The 17,540-nt window shown below is 39.5% G+C and overlaps 1 long non-coding RNA gene across 1 annotated transcript in view; it reads right to left on the reverse strand.

Moving 5' to 3' along the window:
• The window catches only part of LOC106565898 (uncharacterized), a 57,906-nt gene that overhangs the window by 12,953 nt on the left and 27,413 nt on the right, over positions 1-17,540 (reverse strand). Inside the window, exon 2 of the long non-coding RNA XR_001319757.2 lies at positions 14,482-14,598. This is a non-coding gene — a long non-coding RNA (uncharacterized lncRNA). The remainder of the gene's footprint in view (positions 1-14,481; positions 14,599-17,540) is intronic.

Here is a 17,540-nt window from a genome sequence, read left to right on the forward strand (position 1 = left end):
TCAATGACTATCGGTCAGCAGCAGCAGATCACAGTGAAATCAGTAGATAATAAAAAAAGGAAAATGCCATGGAGGCCGTGGTGTAATTTAGAAGCAGCCAAAAACCCGCGACCAATACATTTTTCACCCTCTACATAGTTTTCATAGTAGCCCAATTCCTGGAAAAACCGCGAACATGGCAACCCTGTCAGCAGATACTCTGAACCGGAAATTACATCACAGTGATGTGTATTCCAATTTAGCAATAAGGAATGGGACATTCTGCAAAGTGAGTTGCTTTTCCTCAGCCATCAATCATCCATCAAGCTGTCACACTGAGCACAGGTAGGAGGGGTTGTGCTGACACATTTAAAAGCTGCTTTTCAACACGGGACTTCTAATTGGCAGGAAATTGGACAATGACCTACAGTGCATGAAATTAAGGTCACACAAGGTCCTTTTTGTATTTCCTAATTAATTTCCAAATTCCCAGCAAAGGCAAGTGTCACTGTCCGTCCACACTGATAGATTGTGCATAGCCATGGATGGCTCATGCCTACATTTTTACAGTGCCTCTTCCTCCTTCCTCCTGTCTAATGTGATTGTTACCATGGTGGTGTGGTAATCCTCTCCTCCTTTCCTGGGGCCCAAGCTATTTCATGGTAAAAGAGAATCTCAAATGCCAACCCAGCGCTTTCAATCAACTGTGGAGCCCAATTTCAGAGTGCAGCAAAAATGACACTTCTGAGAAAAAAAGAAAAAAAAGATGACCTGATTCATTTTCTGATTGGTGGTCCTTCATCAGCACCTGTGTAATAAGCAAGATAAACCTTTAAAGCTATTCTCGGCCTGAATAGTGGTTTTGCTACGCGGTTTGAACTTTGAGGAAAAAAATGTGACCTGGGCTTGCCTATCAAAAAACATAATTATTAATAGATCCTTATCACAGCTAGTGGAGGCTCCTAAGAGGAGGAAGGGAAGGACCATTCTCCTCAGTGAATTTCATAAAAATACAATTGTAAAACAATTAAAAAGTATCAAACTATACTCAATATATGTCACCAAATAACTGATTAAAACACACTGTTTTGCAATGAAGGTCTACAGTAGCCTCAACAGCACTCTGTAGGGTAGCACCATGGTGTAACCGGAGGACAGCTAGCTTCCATCCCCCTCTGGGTACACTGACTTCAATACAAAACCTAGAAGGCTCATGGTTCTCACCCCCTTCCATAGACTTACACAGTAATTATGACAACTTCCGGAGTATGTCCTACAACCTATCAGAGATCTTTCAGCATGAACTGACATGTTGTTCACCCAATCAAATGATCAGAGAATGAATCTCGTACTGAAAGCATAAGCTACAGCTAGCTAGCACCGCATAAAATGTGGTGAGTAGTTGACTCAAAGATAGAGAAGGACAATAATTGAACAGTTTTGAACAAATTAATTTCTTCAAAAATGAAGGAGAGCAAGAGATAGAGAGCTATTTCAACATTTTTTATTTCACTTGCTTAGCTAGCAAATACAGCTAGCTAGTTTAGCCTACTCAAAAAACCATGCTTGCCTGCTATGACTATCCAACACAACCCTGGAACTCTTCCAAGTCAAGGTAAGCTTTTGGTTTTACTAATTTATTACCACCAGGGCCTGCTGGTGTAACTGCTAAACTGCTTACTGACTATACACTGTAACGTTACTGCATGATTGTAGCAGGTTTACTAACGCATTAGTTCTATTAGCTATGTTGACTATGACGTTACTTTCGATAATATGGAAAAAGAGGGGATCTGGGCCTGTTCCCGAGAAAGCAGTATATCATTCATGTCGGGCTCGTCGGACTCGTTAAAAGAAAAAAAGAATTCTGCCAGTCCGTGGTGATTAATCGCAGTTCTGATGTCCAGAAGTTATTTCCGGTCATAAGAGACGCTAGCAGCAACATTATGTACAAAATTTGTTAAAAAAAAAGAAGTTACAAACAATGCAAAGAAACAAACAAAAATACACAATTGGTAAGGAATACGTAAAGCCCTGTTCTCCGGCGCCATCTTGAAATATACCTGAATTTGTCCAATAAAAACTCAAATTTGCAACTGTTGGTCTAATGATTACACCCTAGATCAGCTTGAGTGTGCAAGGTGGTATTGAATGTGTGTCACTGTCAAATTTCTTTCTCGACCTATGTGCACCTACGTTGTAAACTTTCATTCATAGGCGAGGTTGTAGAAACCTCATGACGGGTATAGGGAAAATTTGAGTATCATGTAGTAGCCTAAACCTATCGATGTTACATTGAACTGGGTGAATGGAATGAATGACAGTCATCCAATATGCTGTAATAGAAATAAGGCCATACTCATGAAGAAAAACATGTCGTCCTCCCCCATCATAAATGGCACCGACCTCCACTGGTCACAGCTTATTGTGGTTGCAAATGTCAGTTACAATACATGTGTGATGACTATCCAAATGGCTATGTACTGTTTGTACAAGTCTTAATTTCTCCTACTGATCAATTCGGATTGACAATGGCATGTAGCCCTTTTCTGCAGACCTTTTCTGCAGACCAAATCACCCTCCAGTGGCCTCGAGTGGAATTCTATTAATATCTTTCATAATTTCTGCCTTTTTTTTGTCGCTGAAAATCCGGTGTTTCTATGTCAAATGGTTTTGTTATATTTCAGTCTTCTGTGATGTATATAAAGTGTAATATTGGGGTGAAACCTCAAAGTGTAATACATTTCAACTCTACATCTGACATGGTACAGGTGTCTTCTTTTTTAAAGCCCAGAACTATGTGTGTAAGGTGTATACTTTTGTTTCAAAGTACCAAGACTACCAATAAACACGCTGTGTGACCTGATTTCACCCACTGCAGTAAAAGGTTAATGTCCTTTGATCATGTAAAATGACATGCAATTCATTTTATAAGAGTACAATTTGTATTGATTTAAAATATGTGCAGATGAAGGAAATGGCAATGGATGGATGTGGTATGCATGTTTCTACATTATCGTTGTTTGAAGGATATCACAACTCTGGGGTGTTATACAATTGAGAAGTGTGTGTATTATGATGAAGTTTAAAGCACTGTTTTTTCTTTACAGTACATACTTTCCTAACCAATGATATGATGGAATGAGATGACAGACAACCCTTCTATTTTAAAATGGAAGCGATCCAATATTATTAATTCAGAACAAAATTTCAGCTCTTGGTTAGATACATACAAAGTTAAATAGGAAAGTTTGAATGTAAAAGTTTTGGAAATAATACTGACAACTCTCATTTTAATGTAGACACACCAGTGAAGCAATGCCCTGTCAGAAGAGGAGTGACAGAGACTATCTGTCAAAAATTATGAAACATGGAACACCCCTCAACCAAGAACTGTAGTTAGTAGGCCACAAGACCGGAAACATCTATGCCAGTCAAGCTCAAACACCTCATAATCATGCGCTGCAAGGTAATTCCGACAATGAACTCAGAACTGATTGATATCGTCATTATATCAAATCAGTACCCAATTGTCATACTTGAGTAAAAATAAAGACACCTTAGTAGAAAATGAATCAAGTAAAAGTGAAAGTCACCCAGTAAAATACAACTTGAGTAAAAGTCTAAAGGTATTTGGTTTTAAATAAACTTAAGTATCAAAAGTAAATGTAATTGCTAAAATATACTTACAGTTGGAGTCGGAAGTTTACATACACCTTAGCCAAATACATTTAAACTCAGTTTCACAATTCCTGACATTTAATCCTAGTAACAATTACCTGTCGTAGGTCAGTTAGGATCACCACTTTATTTTAAGAATGTGAAATGTCAGAATAATAGTAGAGAGAATTATTTATTTCAGCTTTAATTTCTTTAATCACATTCCCAGTGGGTCAGAAGTGTACATACACTCAATTAGTATTTGGTAGCATTGCCTTTAAATTGTTTAACTTTGGTCAAACGTTTTGGGTAGCCTTCCACAAGCTTCCCATAATAAGTTGGGTGAATTCTGGCCCATTCCTCTTGACAGAGCTGGTGTAACTGAGTCAGGTTTGTAGGCCTCCTTGCTCGCACACGCTTTTTCAGTTCTGCCCACACATTTTCTATAGGATTGAGGTCAGGGCTTTGTGATGGCCACTCCAATACCTTGACTTTGTTGTCCTTAAGCCATTTTGCCACACCTTTGGAAGCATGCTTGGGGTCATTGTCCATTTGGAAGACCCATTTGTGACCAAGCCTTAACTTCCTGACTGATGTCTTGAGATGTTGCTTCAATATATCCACATAATTTTCCCTCCTCATGATGCTATGTATTTTGTGAAGTGCACCAGTCCCTCCTGCAGAAGAGCACCCCCACAACATGATGCTGCCACCCCCGTTCTTCACAGTTGGGACGGTGTTCTTCGGCTTGCTAGCCCCCCACCATTTTTCCTCCAAACATAACGATGGTCATTATGGCCAAACAGTTCTATTTTTGTTTCATCAGACCAGAGAGCATTTCTCCAAAAAGTACAATCTTTGTCCCCATGTGCAGTTGCAAACCATAGACTGGCGATTTTGAAGCAGTGGCTTCTTCCTTGCTGAGCGGCCTTTCAGGTTATGTCAATATAGGACTCGTTTTACTGTGGATATAGATACATTTGTACCCGTTTCCTCCAGCATCTTCACAAGGTCCTTTGCTGTTGTTCTGGGATTGATTTGCACTTTTCGCACCAAAGTACATTCATATCTAGGAGACAGAATGCGTCTCCTTCCTGAGCATTATGACGGCTGCGTGGTTCCATGGTGTTTATACTTGCGCACTATTGTTTATACAAATGAACGTGGTACCTTCAGTCATTTGGAAATTGCTCCCAAGGATGAACCAGACTTGTGGAGGTCAACACATTTTTTTCTGAGGTCTTGGCTGATTTCTTTTCATTTTCCCATGATTTCAAGCAAAGAAGCACTGAGTTTGAAGGTAGGCCTTGAAATACATCCACAGGTACACCTCCAATTGACTCAAATGATGTCAATTAGCCTATCAGAAGCTTCTAAAGCCATGACATCATTTACTGGAATTTTCCACGCTGTTTAAAGGCACAGTCAACTTAGTGTATGTAAACTTCTGACCCACTGGAATTGTGACACAGTGAGTTATAAGTGAAATAATCTGTCTGTAAACAATTGTTAGAAAAATTACTTCTGTCATGCACAAAACTATAGTTTGTTAACAAGAAATTGGTGGAGTGGTTGAAAAATGAGTTTTAATGACTCCAACCTAAGTGTATGTAAACCTCCGACTTCAACTGTAAGTATCAAAAAGTATAAATAATTTCAAATTCCTTATATTAAGCAAACCAGACAGCACAATTTTATTCATTTTTTTTTATTCAGACATCATTTAAAATGCCAGATCAGAGGCAGTAAGGTTGACCAGAGATGTTCTCTTGTTATGCGAGTGAATTGGACCATTTTCCTGTCCTGCTAAGCATTCAAAATGTAAATGAGCACTTTTGCATCTCAGGGAAAATGTATGGATAATTGTTTTTAGGAACATAGTGAAGTAAAAGCAAACTATTTCAAAAATACAAATAGTAAAGTTAAGTACAGATACCCCCAAAAATGACTTAAGTAGTACTTTAAAGTATTTTTACTTAAGTACTTTACACCACTGATTAAAAAGTAGGCCCAATGATAAAATGTATGCATTTTCCATTGGTAAGGAGATTGAATAGCAGCATGTCATCTAATATGTTTATTTTACTTTCATTATATAGGCCTAAATCATAATCATATGATTATGGACATCGCTCCTTTTCTGACATAACTGGTTTAAATTATTCCCGCTACACAACAAATAGTAGGCTACCATTTATCAATCATTCATTCAATAGCCAAGCATGCTCGAAAGTAAATGGACTGGTAGCCTTGACAGTATGTGACAGTCTAGGTAGGCTACAATATTGCTGTGTGATAGGATTAGGAGCACGACATCATAGCCTAGCCTATTTCATTTCAGAGCCTATTGTCATGGTTCCACCTGTCACCAGAGGGCGGCAGAGACCGTCCTAGAGACATTAACGACACTCAGGTGTGTCCTATTTACTCGTTATGATTTCCCTGTTAAAAGAGGTGTGTTTTCTGTTATCCTTTGCAGAAGCTTGAATTGTTTACTGTGTGTATTTGTTTCCTGAGTGAGGAGTTGAGACTTTGTGTTTGTTGTTTTTCAAGTGTACTGTGATCCTGCTGCTACTGTTTCTCAGTAAAGTATTATGTTTATCCTTAACCACTAATTCCTCATCTGGTCTCTTCTCTGCCACTGTGTCCACCCTCACCACGTCACACCTATACCAAGGCAGGAGATAGAAACACAATCATGTATTGATAAACAAAATATTGAACACAATTCATATTTTGCATAGAAGTATGGGATGTAGCATTTAGTTTTAAATAGTTTGAAAGGAAAATCAATCTTGCAGAATGCACGGCCAGTGTTTGACACATGCATCTTTAGTTTGGGGAAGTCACTGCAGCATTCTGCCTATACCTCTACAGAAATGTAAACTTCTGACCCACTGGAATTGTGACAGTGAATTATAAGTGAAATAATCTGTCTGTAAACAATTGTTGGAAAAATGACTTGTGTCATGCACAAAGTAGATGTCCTAACCGACTTCCCAGAACTATAGTTCGTTAACAAGAAATTTGTGGAGTGGTTGAAAAACAAGTTTTAATGACTTCAACCTAAGTGTATGTAAACTTATAATTTCAAATGTAATTTCAGTTGGGAGTACTTTACGGCTTAAAACAAACTTGTTCGATTACATGAGTAAACAACATACTGTTTGTAAATGACACAGAAACGTCTCATTGATCAAAGCGCCATACCAAATTCTTACCCCCTCGACAAATCTGAACTCCACTGATAGAGAGTAGAATAAAGAGCAAGGAAATGGGTCAATGTCTGAAGTTCTTGCAGCTTCTTTTGTGAGTACCGTGAACTGAAAACCCCTGGGTAGCCTACATGTGATGGATGTGATGTGGAACAGTGTGATTTTGACAGCCCCTATCATTAATTTTGTTTCTAGACTTCCAATCTTCAAATATTTCCTCACTAGACAGAAAATTGTTAATAAAACAATATTGGGATTCAAAACGCTAAAAGAGCACTCATTAAAATGTTTAATAGAACTTACTATATACTTTTTTTATTCATTCCCAAAATGACATTTTGCGTGGACACTGGTACACACAAAGATTAAAATCACCTTACTGCAAACTAGGTCAACTACATTCTTCAAGATAATTGGCTTCTGTGTGTTTATGTCTAGCCTGCCTCAATCAGAATGTATATAAAAAAAAAAATTCTGAACCCTGATTCAACAACATTGATCAGAGTGTGATACACGCCAAGCTCCAAGCTCCAAACTCCCAAATAACTTCATCATGCTTGCAGCTAAATAATACTGGCACCAAGAGGTCAATTCAGGATGATTCGATTTTTTTCTGAGATTATAGTTAGATTGACAAAACGTTTTGCCATTTGATGTGTCTAAATCGTAACCAAAGGTATATGGTCCATAACAAACTAAATTCATCCATCCCTCATTCTACCCATTGCTAGTAACTATCTAGATGTATTACTGTTTTTCCCCAGCCATGAGATTCACATCAACTTCACAGGTGACCCTGCTCCCCAGTGCTCATGAACTCAAAGTATACAAAGTATGTATCCTCTGTTTAAGAGTCGTGCTTCAGGTACGGTCCTGGGGGCAATCAGAGTGCTGCTGTTTCTGGCAGAATAGTTCCCTTTTTGGGCAGAATGTGGTTGAGAAAAAGAGAGGGCAGAGAGAGGGAAGGAGAGAGAGGAGAGGGCAATTCAGTTGGATAGGCTTTCACCACACAGCCCTTGGGAGAATACAAATGTGAGTCTAGAGTGGAGGTTGTTTTGGTATATTTCTTAGAGACAATACACATCCAGATATGAAATAAGTATGTGAAAAGAAAGGGTTACTAGGAGGTCAAGCAGAAATAATGTAGGCGTCTTTTCATGATAATTGAGGCCATTGCTCATGTACTAGAGGTTCAGTACAGTGAGAAGGGACTGCACTTCCATTTACCCTGAGAGAGCTAGATTGTGAACATAGAACACTTTCTGCTGTGAACAGAAAAGTTTCTCATTTCTATTATGAGTCCCAGCGAAAACAAAATAACCTTTTCACATCAATGCCTAGTATATGATGTACAAGTAGTCAAAAAATGTAGCCAAAGATGTCATTATTTCTCCTCTGGAGCTTTGTGAGGTGCTGTTCAATGACAAATCCACTGCTAAACGAGACGCAAGGGTTATGGAGCTGACAGATGCTTATTAACATATCCTGTAGTTCTCTAGTGAAACAAATGCTACGTATCATTCTAGCAGAGATAAGCAACCCACCACCGTCTTAATACAGACTGCGCTAGGGGTGGATTGGGGGACCTTCTCACTAAAGAGAAACACAGCTGTCTCCAATGTATTTAATCTTCATCACGTCTCCCGCCTCGGAACAATTCATTCAGGATGAAAATTGGTTTGTCAGTCGGCCCCCTTTTTCTGTTTTCCCAAAAATGTTGAGCGTTCAGTCAGGTGCATTTCCCGTGATGATGTATTGTGGCTCATCAAAGAGGTCCCATGAGTCAATCTGACAGCGCATCATAGAGAGAGACATGAATGGCTTTTCACTAAATCCATCATCGTTAAAGTCTCAGAGACTGCCGGGGCCTGCCAGTTATGCATTCTGCTTTTTTGCTCCAATACTCAAATCAGTATGTTTTTTGGCCATTGTTGGGATATATGGACACCGGCCTGACTATGAACTCATCACAATGCTCAATGAGGTCTTGTCAGAGTTAATAGTGTCTGGTAGAACAGCCAACGCTTTTCCATTTAAGAACCTGGCAATTAGCCTAGCTTGCCTAGTCTCTGCCCTGGACCCAGCTCCAGCCCCTTGTCTAAGTGGTAAGAGAACACCTTAAATCACGCAGCAACATGTCACACTACCACCCAACACCAAGGATGACCAGGGATGCCTTAAAATTTACTCAGCTAGAGCAACATTTGAACCAATAGCAAGGCCTACTTTGAACTGAGAAGCACAAGGGACAGGGTAGTAATACATTGTGTGTCTCTCAATGTCACAAGTGAGAGAGACAGAGAGTTAAGACAGAGAAAGAAAGAAAAATACAGAAAGAGAGAGATACAGACAGAAAAGACAAAGACAGAGGGAGAACTATGGGAGTTCAGACACAGACACAGAGGGGGAGATGGGCGGGAGCAGATGGATTGCATCACCCTTTACACATGTCCCAGTTTGCATTTGGGCAATAGAGATATCTTTAGTGCTTTCTGCTGATTCTCCAGATTAATCTGACTGCAGGATCAAAGACAAACATGGATATACAGATCAGGAAATGAATAGCAGAAAACCCACTCCTTCTCTAGTCTTATCTCCCAGAGTAGTTGATTGTTATCCTCAACCCAGTGTGTCATGCTACTCCAACCCTTGATAGGACCATTTGAGATGTGTACATTGACAGGAGACACAATGAGATCTCTCAGCCCTTTTCATTTTCTCTGTAAATGATTTATGAGATGAGGATGCGAGGGTGTCAGATTAAGGTATAGGGGATGTCGTGGGGGGTTGATGTCAAAGTTGAGGTACAGCAGAGTGTACCTAAAGTAGGAGTGTAATCATCATGATAACATTTCACACTCTCATATGAACCAGTATCTGGGCAGAGGCGGCGGCAATGAATATGGTGAGTCTCATCTCTAGCCCAGTTAGCTACCATTCATTTTCCCATTAGCTAGCTTTGCAAGCGTTATGAAAATATGTTCGTTACTCACCAAATATGGATATTCGTTAAGCAGCTATCGTCCTTTACCGCCGTCACGCCCGGTATGTACTTCCAAAAAAGGTCTAAATGTACAAGCAACCGACAAGATGTCTCGTCTGGAAAGAATGTATGTTTTTTGACCAAGTGTGCATGTGCCAAATCCGCCTCTTCGGCACCTCCAATAAAATCACTAATTACTGCCACGCACAGGTCGGCTGATACAGCAGCAGTACAGTATCCCGTAAGTAAGATCATTGATTTCATCACCTACAACAGTGTATGAATGTTATATCAACCTGTTGTTTCACACGCTCTACACGGAATGCAATAATATTTCATGTAAGTAGATTAGGAAGACAATGTACTGTAGGGTAGATCTTTACAATGATCTTTCCCGAAGAGGTGTATTTGGCACCCGCACACTTGGTCAAAAACAATACATTATTTTGAGACAAGGCATTATTTAATTATTTTGGGGGTACATTTTTATTTAGACCTTTTTTGGAAGTGCGGCAGTAAATTAGTTGCTATGCGAAACTCCATATTTGGTGAGTAACGGACACATTTTGACATAACGCTTGCAGAGCCGTCTAATGGGAAAAATAATGGTAGCTAACTGAGCTAGAGAGGATAATCATTATATTTATCGTCTCCTCCTCTCATACAGCTTTTACAATGGGGATAACAGGTCATTTAGGAGCCATCAAAATATGACTAAATGTTTTGTTTTGAAATTCTGTTAAACTCATTTATATCAGTACATCAATACTACCCTCTTAAAAAAGAGAATCATATATAAGGTATTCTAAACTTCTTTTCAAAGAAGGGCGAAAGTGCAGAGCTTCAATGTCTACAGGCAGTAAACGGACACCCTTATCAAAATTGGCACATTTGGGTTTGTTTGATATGTAAATTCTTCAGTCATCTCCATGTGCTGCTGAGATATCGTGAGATAACCTGCTCTACTTTCTTTGGTATAGCTACTGTAATAAATTATATGAGAGAGTAGATGTCACGTGTTGGCCCCACCATTGGAGTCTTTATTAATTATTTAGATTTTGCAGTCTTTTATTTAACATATTTTGCATGCCTTATTCTAATTTTGCATGATTCTCTATGTCTATGGTTGCTGTGTTTCTCCCTCTTGTGTTTCTTAATTGATAGATTGATTGTAGACTCCTCCTCATTGGCTGGTCTTCTTGGAGACTGCGTTGGCCCAGGTCTGCCACACCTGGGCCTAATCAACTAACGAGCTACCTGAGCACCTTAAATGGAGCTTCCAGTTCACTCTTGGTGGGTTGCTGAGAACGCCAACATCGAACTGCCACACCTAGCCACCGATGAGGGGGACCCAAGCATGTGTGGTTAACAACTTCTGTTCAGAACAGCTCCCTGCTCATGCATGTCCCCCCCCCCAATCTGTGGCCTGTAATTGACCGAACCATGGGCTGGGTGCCACAGTCGCTTGATGATGACGAGGAACGACTGGTGAACGACTACCGACAAATGAACCAATGGCGGATGGTTGATCGACGGGTGGTGGCAGCGGCCATCTTGACGACCCTCCAGCAGCATGGACGAACAGTCTTCTCTAGGACTGAGTTTGGTGTGATTGTTTGAATGGTGTTAATTTATTTTGTTATTATGTACTCCCTGAGATTTGCAGTTAACCTTTTGCCTTGTCTGTCTTGGCCTGCCATCTCAGAACCTGTTCTTGACATAAACCTGGGATTTATTGGACAAATTCAGCAGACAAATGGCACAGGAAATCATAAACTGTACACTGTTTTCAAACTCTGTCTCAGTAGACAACCACTATACAGTACCTATAACAATGACCACAGGACAATAGAGGGCTTTGCCCTATTTGGTGTAATCATTGATTTGGCTATACAATGAAACCTGAGGTTAAATGTAATGTTCTGCATATCAACTCAGCAAAAAAAAGAAACGTCCTCTCACTGTTGTCGTGTCTTTTGGGCACCATTAAACTGAAGACATGTTTATCAATTAACTCCCTGTAATTATTATCACGCGATTAAACTGATTAATCGTTTAATTGTAATTAACTAGGAGATCGGGGCACCAAGGAAAATATTCAGATTACAAAGTTATAATTTTCCTAATATAACTTTCCTATATTATAACATTATATAGTATAGGCCGATTATCTTCTGGTTTAAATGGTGTATTTTACCTCGCGTCCAGTCTCATTCCAAACGTCGTAAATTGTTGTATCTGCACGAATCCAGCCTTTACTAAAGTCATCCATACATCAATTGTCTTAAAATCATTTATTTACTAAACTAAGTAATTCACAGAAAGCATACAAACAGTAGTTATTGTAACAAAGAATTGGTAGAGTAATGTGCCCTAGTGGGCTAAACAGCCATGGCTGGTGTCTTGTTAAACAAAGGGTCATAAAGGGCAGCTGAGGAGGCACACAGAGTTAATTAATATTAACAATTGACATGCTAATCCTTTGCACATGAACGCTCACTCATTCGGGTACAATTGCAATCAATATATATTTACGCTCAGTGTGTCATCGGGATCCTTGTTGGAGAGTTTTTGTCCTGTTTGAGAGTTTTTGTCCTGTTCTCTCTCTCTCGGTTAGAATGGATCTTTCAAAGCGACATTCATTAATGTCATTATAGAATGGATGTTTAGTCGGTCTTCGCGTTCAATGATATAATTTCTAGCTGCAGACTATTAATTAATATCAAAGACTTGTTATTATTCTGTCGGTCTCAATAGTCTAAAAGTTTAACCATGTGGTATAGTTAACTTTCAGTAGAGGAATTTGGGGTCAAACCTTGGCTCTCTCTTCTGAGGTAAGCTGGTCTAAAGAAAGTAAATCAGGGTGGGGTTTTATACGTGAACATAGAACAGGCTTGTCACATGACGCCTGGTCCTGTCTGTGTCCCTGGGGGGCGTGCCGATGACTGATCTAAGCTTTGAACAGAAATACATTCTGTCACATTAACATCAGTACATGGCATCTCAACGTATTCCAAATAGCTTTATCCTTATTAATACATTTTATACAACCATTTGGATGCAAGTCCCATAGCTGAGGCTATTATATAAACAGTTTTATGGTAATATGGCTATATTGTGGTTGTTCCACTGGATATTATAAGGTGAATGCACCAATTTGTAAGTCGCTCTGGATAAGAGTGTCTGCTAAATGACTTAAATGTAAATGTAAATTGTCTCTTCTGAGTATCACAAAATTGTACCAAGCGGACCAGTTCGTAGCTGGATTCTTCACCAATCTTTTATACCTTCTCCAGAACATAAATGTTGTTCGGTTCCCCAATTCTGTGAGTTGGAAGAATTTCCTTGGTCTATCTATGAAACCCCTCTGTGTCTCAACTGGGCCATGTGGCAGGAGATTCTCCTCTTAGAATTTTACCACCCCTTCACACAGGGCCTGGGTGGGGGGGAGGTAGGTTGGGGGATGGTGCAAGGGGGAGGGGGTCAACTGTTCTCCCTGTACTCAAAGAGGGCAACGTCATGACACTGTCAACTGTGTTTGTTTTCAGAAAACTTAACATGTGTAAATATTTGTATGAACATAAGATTCAACAACTGAGACAAACTGAACAAGTTCCACAGATGTGTGACTTAAAGTCAGAACAGTAGAGTCCCAGTCCAGCTTCTGAAAACATACCTCTTCAGAGTATCTTTACTAAATCCCCCCAAAAAACAAACACTCACAATTGTCATTTCCTACTAGGTCCAACTTTGCTATTTTATTGAACAAAAATGAACTTACTATGACAGTGAAATATGGTTGTCTCACCTAGATCTCTTAAAATGAATGCATTAAGTCGCTCTGGATAAGCGTCTGCTAAATGACAAATGTGAGATGTAAATGTAATTATAGATACAAGTAGTAGGCTATGGCCAGAACGGCATACCCCTCAGCTACTCCCACCCCTCACCGATGCCGGCTCTGCACTGAGATGTAGAAAAGGTGGTATACCTACAAGAAAGTATCAAATAAGGGACTGTTTGAAAGGGGGTCATATAAACATTGCCTTTCTATTCAGGTCACATACTGAATTTTGTCTGATATGTAACAGTGAGTCTGAAAAGTCAGAGTTTCAGCCCTGAGACTAACAGACTTACAGTAACTGTAAAGGGGTTCAGATGAAGGACTGAAAAGGGGGAGGGAGAGGAAATAGAGGTAATGATGGGAGAGCAGGGGGAGGATTACTACAGCGTGATGAGCCTTTCATCTCGCTGCAGCGTTCTCATTCTGTGCAGTCTTGCCAGAATGCCCCTAGCTCATCGGTGTTCAACCTGACCCTGATCTGCAATTCGACACAACCCTCCCACACGCTGCAGCCTGCTGTAAAACCACCACCTTACAGCTAATTAGATGGACAAAGAATGCAATTAGAGGAGCTAGTAGTTAATGACAAGTTCTAATATTGTAATGCAAGTTTTGGGAAAATGTCCATAACAATCATGGTCAGATTAATCATACAGTTTTCCCACTATTTAATGTGTTTTCAGTTTTCCATTGAGCTGATAGCCTTTTGACCTATCGCATTCCTTTTTCGCAATTACGTTGAAGATGTCCTGATGTTTCTTAAATCCATCATTCTAAGAAAATAAATGCAAGAAAGTTACCTTTTTGTGCTGGAGATGCTGGATGTTTCAATCATCCTAGCCTGATGTGACTTGGTAGGGTTGGCATATACTGTGCAAACTCATTAGCATTCCAAATCGGCTCCTTTCCTATGGACACTAGAGGAGAGATAAAGAGAATAATTAAGACGCAAAACATGAGGGTGCTAGGAACCTGCATGAAGATCAAGAAAAGCCTAAGATCAAAGTATAGATCAGACCTGAGGTGTATAGTAGAAAGCAGAATCAATGCATTAGCCAGCTAGTTTTGATAAGCAACCCAAAATAACTTGATTTTCTGTTTCATTAAGAAATCTAAACTTTGAAATTTGTTGATTGACCATTTCAAGCTAATCTTTCAAAGAAAGCTGGCTAACTCATTGATCCTGCTTTGTAGTATACCCCTCAGATTAAGTGTCCTTCATAAACTCAGCAAAAAAAGAAACGTCCCTTTTTCAGGTTCCTGTCTTTCAAAGATAATTCGTAAAAATCCAAATAACTTCACAGATCTTCATTGTAAAGGGTTTAAACCCTGTTTGCCATGCTTGTTCAATGAACCATAAACAATTAATAAACATGCACTTGTGGAATGGTTGTTAAGACACAGTTTACAGACGGTAGGCAATTAACCTGTTGGGGGTAGGGGGCAGTATTGACACGGCCGGATAAAAAACGTATCCGATTTAATCTGGTTACTACTCCTGCCCAGTAACTACAATATGCATATAATTATTGGCTTTGGATAGAAAACACCCTAAAGTTTCTAAAACTGTTTGAATGGTGTCTGTGAGTATAACAGAACTCATATGGCAGGCAAAAACCTGAGAAGATTCCTTACAGGAAGTGCCCTCTCTGACTATTCCTTGAGCTTCTTGTCTCTGTTTATTGAAGACTGAGGATCTTTGCTGTAACGTGACACTTCCTACGGCTCCCATAGGCTCTCAGAGCCCGGGAAAAAGCTGAATGATATCGAGGCAGCCCCAGGCTGAAACACATTATCGCTTTTGGCAAGTGGCCGATCAGAGGACAATGGGCTTAGGCGCGTGCACGAGGTGACCCCGTGCTTTATTTTCTTTCGTCTTTTTACCTAAACGCAGATTCCCGGTCGGAATATTATCGCTTTTTTACGAGAAAAATGGCATAAAAATTGATTTTAAACAGCGGTTGACATGCTTCGAAGTACGGAAATTGAATATTTAGAATTTTTTGGTCACGAAATGCGCCATGCTCGTCACCCTTATTTACCCTTTTGGATAGTGTCTTGAACGCACGAACAAAACGCCGCTATTTGGATATAACTATGGATTATTTTGAACCAAACCAACATTTGTTATTGAAGTAGAAGTCCTGGGAGTGCATTCTGACAAAGAACAGCAAAGGTGATAACATTTTTCTTATAGTAAATCTGACTTTGGTGAGTGCTAAACTTGCTGGGTGTCTAAATAGCTAGCCCTGTGATGCCGGGCTATCTACTTAGAATATTGCAAAATGTGCTTTCACCGAAAAGCTATTTTAAAATCGGACATATCGAGTGCATAGAGGAGTTCTGTATCTATAATTCTTAAAATAATTGTTGTGCTTTTTGTGAACGTTTATCGTGAGTAATTTAGTAAATTTTTTGTAAATTCACCGGAAGTTTGCGGGGGGTATGCTAGTTCTGAACGTCACATGCTAATGTAAAAAGCTGGTTTTTGATATAAATATGAACTTGATTGAAGAAAACATGCATGTATTGTATAACAATGTCCTAGGGTTGTCATCTGATGAAGATCATCAAAGGTTAGTGCTACATTTAGCTGTGGCTTGGGTTTATGTGACATTATATGCTAGCTTGAAAAATGGGTGTCTGATTATTTCTGGCTGGGTACTCTGCTGACATAATCTAATGTTTTGCTTTCGTTGTAAAGCCTTTTTGAAATCGGACAGTGTGGTTAGATTAACGAGAGTCTTGTCTTTAAAATGGTGTAAAATAGTCATATGTTTGAGAAATTGAAGTAATAGCATTTCTAAGGTATTTGAATAACGCGCCACGGGATTCCACTGGCTGTTACGTAGGTGGGACGAAATCGTCCCACTGGCCCTAGAGAAGTTAATAATAGTAACCTAGCAGCAGACGAGCAATCTAAATGGTTGGTGCTTAACCTGTTGGGTCTAGGGGGCAGCATTTGCACGTCTGGATAAAAAAAATGTACCCGATTTAATCTGGTTACTAATCCTACCCAGTAACTAGAATATGCATATACTTATTATATATGGATAGAAAACACTCTAAAGTTTCCAAAACTGTTTGAATGGTGTCTGTGAGTATAACAGAACTCATTTGGCAGGCAAAACCCTGAGACATTTTCTGACAGGAAGTGGATACCTGATGTGTTGTATTGACTTTAAACCTATCCCATTGAAAAACACAGGGGTTTAGGAATATTTTGGCACTTCCTATTGCTTCCACTAGATGTCACCAGCCTTTACAAAGTGTTTTGAGTCTTCTGGAGGGAGATCTGACCGAACAAGAGCCATGGAACGGTGATGTCCCATTAGACACCTGGCGCTACTTCATGTTGGGTACCCTCGTTCCAATACGTTATAAAAGACTATGCATTCGTCCACCTTGAATATTATTCATGTTCTGGTTAAAAAAGGCCCTAATGATTTATGCTATACAACGTTTGACATGTTTGAACGAACGGAAATATATTTTTTCCCCTCGTTCATGACGAGAAGTCCGGCTGGCTTACATCATGTGCTAACGAGACGGAGATTTTTGGACATAAATGATGAGCTTTTTTGAACAAAACTACATTCGTTATGGACCTGTGATACCTGGAAGTGACATCTGATGAAGAGAATCAAAGGTAATGGATTATTTACATAGTATTTTCGATTTTAGATCTCCCCAACATGACGTCTAGTCTGTATCGCAACGCGTATTTTTCTGGGCACAGTGCTCAGATTATTGCAAAGTGTGATTTCCCAGTAAGGTTATTTTTAAATCTGGCAAGTTGATTGCGTTCAAAAGATGTAAATCTATAATTCTTTAAATGACAATATAATATTTTACCAAT

The sequence above is a fragment of the Salmo salar genome, chromosome ssa01 (genome assembly GCF_905237065.1).
Source record: "Salmo salar chromosome ssa01, Ssal_v3.1, whole genome shotgun sequence".
NCBI classification, from domain to species: domain Eukaryota; kingdom Metazoa; phylum Chordata; class Actinopteri; order Salmoniformes; family Salmonidae; genus Salmo; species Salmo salar.